The sequence below is a fragment of the Elephantulus edwardii genome, unplaced genomic scaffold (genome assembly GCF_000299155.1).
Source record: "Elephantulus edwardii isolate Elephantulus edwardi_28Jun2011 unplaced genomic scaffold, EleEdw1.0 scaffold00050, whole genome shotgun sequence".
Taxonomy (NCBI): Eukaryota; Metazoa; Chordata; class Mammalia; order Macroscelidea; family Macroscelididae; genus Elephantulus; species Elephantulus edwardii.
This window is the reverse complement of record NW_006399800.1, coordinates 13,233,186-13,237,822: the sequence shown is the minus strand read 5'-3', so window position 1 is coordinate 13,237,822 and position 4,637 is coordinate 13,233,186.

Below are 4,637 nucleotides of genomic sequence, written 5' to 3'. Positions count from 1 at the left end.
ATTGGCAATAAAACTTGAGATGTTCAACAAACATGCAGTGTTCACTTGCCTACGCCAAGAAACTTGGAGGATAACTTACCTGACAAACTGGAGAGATCCATATTTGTGCCCATATCAAAGGTGATCCAAAAGAATGTGAGAATAAATAATAAACCATATCACCTGCAAATAAAATTTTACCTAAAATTTAAGCCATATTCAGAAGAGGAGGTGAAACAAGGAATAACACTGCTAATTGCAGTTGGATCTTAAAGAACTCCGAAAGGTGTTTTAATGATTATGGAAAGGCTTTCATCTGTGTAACTTTTTATGCTAAATTATGAATAATATTGAGAAGAATGAATGTTGCAGAAAAAAAAATTGTGTTCTGTTGGACTTGTACATAGACCAAGGAAATGTCATTGAGACAGAACTAGGGATACTGTATGGTTTAAGTCAGGAGCAAACACGAACCGACTCTTTTGGTAGTGACTCTGTGTACTCCATTGTAAATTCATGATAAATGTCTAAGGCAGGAAGTATCAATAGATGCTACTTAGAATAATACAAAGTCCATTTGTTAATTTAGAAGTAACACGAAATGTTTAAAAACTAGTAACATTTTCCTTCCAATTAAATAACAGATAAACTATCAAAGAACAGTGGCAGAAAGGGGAGAAAAAATTAGTCACATAATGAAATGGCAGAAGAATAAAATGACATAGTAACACCAAATAACTGTTACATATATATAATAAAGCCACTTTCTGATTTGGATAAGTAATAAAATCCTCTAATTATAGGACATAATAAGTAACTGTTATTAGGTGTTCTCCAGTCCCCAATAACTAATAGTGACCCTAAGAAGAAGAGATCTGAACCGTGCCCTATTTTGTACCTTCTAACAATAGGTCCAAATTATATAAGACAATTTTCACCATTTTTGTGTCTAAGGAAGAGGCTGGTTGCACTTCTTCCATGACAGAGATATTTGCTCTTTTGACAGTTAATGGACTATCCAGTACTCTTCTCCAACACCACAACTAATGGCATTGATCATTATTCTCTCATTCATTGTCCAACTTTCAAATGCACAGCAAATAATTAAGACCATGACTTGGGTCACATACACGTTAGACTTTAACATCCTTACTCTTTAGCATTTTTGAGAGATCCTTCATAGTTCCTCCAACACATCTTTGATTTCTTAGCTGCTGTTACTATGGGTGTTGATTGCGGATCAAGTAAAATGAAGTCATTGACAACTTCTGTCTTTTCTATCATGTTGCCTATTGTTCCAGTTACGAGAACTTTTGTTTTATTGGTGTTGAGATGTAATCCATGTTGAGGGTTGTAGCTTTTTTATCTTCCACAGCAAGTGTTTAAAAGTCTTCGTGGTCTTCAAGCAAGGTTGTGTCATCTGCATAACACAGGTTGCTGATGAGTCTTCCTACAATCCTGATGCCACATTCTTCTTCATACAGACCAGCTTTTAAAATTATTTGCTCAGCATACAGATTGAACAGGTATGGAGAAAGGATGTAACCCAGGTACACACCTTTCCTGGTTTTAAATCATGCAATGTTCCCTTGTTCTGTTCAGGCAACTGCTGTTTAGTCTATCTATTAAATTGAGATTAGATGTGATGCCATTCTTCTCAATGTTACACATATTTTGTTATGATCCACCTAGTCAAAGGTCTTTGCATAGTGAATAAAACCAAACATCTTTCAAGTATTCTCTGCTTTAGCCAAGATTCACCTGACATGAGCAGTGATACCTCTTGTGCCACAGTCTCTTTTGAATTCGGCTTGAATTTCTGGAATAAAGATTGACCTGAGCATAAGTGACCTGAGATGGACTATAATTGTCCACTTTGAATCAGACAGTCATATGAGCTATTATGCCAGAAATTAAAAAAAAAAAAACTGAGGAAGAATGGTGTTGCATTCATTATTTGAAAAACTAAACACATCTCAAGATCTGTCTTGATGTGCATCCTTTTTACTGTAGCATTACAGTAGCAAAAATGTGTACACAGACCAGATGTATCAACAATTGAATGGATAAACTATAATACATTCACACAATGGAATACTATGCAGCATTGAAAAATAATGAACTCATGAAACTACACAATGTGGATAAGTCTAGAACACATTATGCTGAGTGAAATATCTCAGACAAAGGGGCAAATAATGCATAAGCCTATTATTCTAATAATGGAATTAAGACAGGGAGAGGAGGGAATCAGTGGGAAAAGAATGGTTATATAATTAATACTGCACTGGAATGAGTGAAAGGAATGTAGGATTAGAAACCATGTGTATGACAATAGGGGAACTGGGGGAAGGGGATGATGAAAGTGTGCATGAACCAATGTCTAATAAACATGTTTTAAAAATAGGATTGATTCTAAAGTACAATGCTGGAAGTGACAGGATATTACTCACATGCACACAAAGAAAACCTATTACTGTAACTACTGTTCACATATATGCACCAACCACTGAAGCCAAAGAGGAAGGAACTGAAGATTTCTACCAATTTATGATGTGTTCATAGGGTTGCTATGAGTCATACTAAACTTGATGGCACCTAACAACAACAAAAACCAATTTATAACAACTTCTAACAACTTCAGGAGCTCTGGTGCCATAGTGGTAAGAAGCTGTGCTGCAATCCCAAAGGCATGTGCTTAAAATCTACCAGCTCCTTCACAGAAGGATGGGAAATCTCTTCTTGTGTGATTTACTGCTTCAGAATATGCTCTGGAAGATCAGATATGGTTTGCTGCTGACTCGAAGGCAAACAGCAACAACAAACACCAACTTCTTGTTGTTAGGTGCCATTGAGTCAAGAATGAACCATAGCGACGCTATGAATAACAGAGCTGAATTCTGTCCTGTCCTAGGCCATCCTCACACTTCCTGACACGCTTGAGCTCAGTGCAGCAGTCGCTGTATCAATGCACCTGGTCAAGGGTCTTCCTCTCCTTTCCAAGCAGCATAGCCCCTTCTAGGAACATGTCTGAAGTATCTGAGGCAAAGCCTCATCATTTTTGCCCCCAAAAAGGCACTCTGGCTGCACCTTTTCCAACATGTATTTGTTTAATCTTTTGGCAATTCACGGGATGTTCAGAGCTCTTCTCCAATACCATAGCTCAAAGGCATCAATTCTTTTTCTGTCATTCTTACTCACTGTCCAGCCCTCAGATGCATAGTAAGTGATCAGAAAGACCATGGCTTCAACAATAAATGCTGGCAAGGTTGTGGGGAAACTAGAACGCTTACTCCAACCTTATTGTTGGGAGTGTAAAATGGTGCAATCACTATGGAAGGCAGTATGGTGCTTTCTCAAAATGTTGCAAATAGAAATACCATTTGACCCGGCACTTTCACTACTGGAAGAAATCAGATATATGCACACCCGTGTTTATTGCTGAATTGTTCACAATAGCAAAGAGATGGAAACAACCTAAGTGCCCATCAACAAATGAATGATTAGAGAAGCTGTGTTATATTCACACAATGGAATACTGTGCAGCACTGAAAAACAAGGAACTCGTGAAATATTCTATAAAATGGGTGACCCTGGAAGACATTGTGCTGAGTGAAATACCTCAGTCACAAAAGGACAAATACTGCATAATGTCACTGTAATAATGTCACAGGATTGACATGGGGGTTGGGGGAGACTAAGAAGAGAGAAGATAAATAATGTACACTGCATTGAAACAGATGAGGAATAGAACTGCTTTAAAGAAATATATGATTAGATATTATTTGCATGTCAACAGTCCAGAACAAAAGCTACATAGTAAAGTGGACTGGGGGGTGGTGGTGAGGAGATTGTAAAACAATGAAAGAATGTTTTTTCAAAGAGAAAAGCAAACTTGGGGAGGGGAATGGGCAGGGAGGAAAATGTGCAACAATAAATAAATGGAAATCCAAGTTCTTTACAAACTTTGATTTAAAAATCTCAGTTTAAATAAAGTCAGAAAAATTTAAAAAAAAGAAAGACCATGGCCTCAAACAGACTTAGTCCTCAAACTGACATCATTATTCCTCAATAATTTGGAAAGGTCCTTAACTACAGATTTTCCAAGTGCAATACATCTACTGATTTCCCAACTGCTGGTACTATGGTTGTTAATTGTGGATCCAAGTAGGATGAAACTGCTGACAGTTTCAATCTATTCTCCATCCACCATGATGTTGCCTATAGGTCTGGTGGTAAGAATATTTGTGTTCTTGACATTGAGATGCAAGTCATATTGAAGGCTGTATTGTTGGATCATCAGCAACAAGTCCTCCAAGACCTTGTTGTTATCAATAGGCAAGGATTTGTCATCTGTGTAACGTGGGTTACTGCAGTCTAAAATTGTTCAAGTATGCCATCAAGATTAATAATTGGAATGCAAAATGTAGACACAAAGGATCTGTAGTTGAAAAATACGAACTTGGTGATGGAAATGATACTGAGCATTAAATACAAGTATTTTGTACAATCAATTTATTTATTGCAAGTGTTGTTGTTGTTATGTGCCATCGAGTCATTTGCGACTCATAGCAACCCTTTGTACAACAGCCCTAAAACCTGCTCTATCCTGTGCCAATCACATTGCCTCTGACACACCCATCCCGATTACCCCAGTC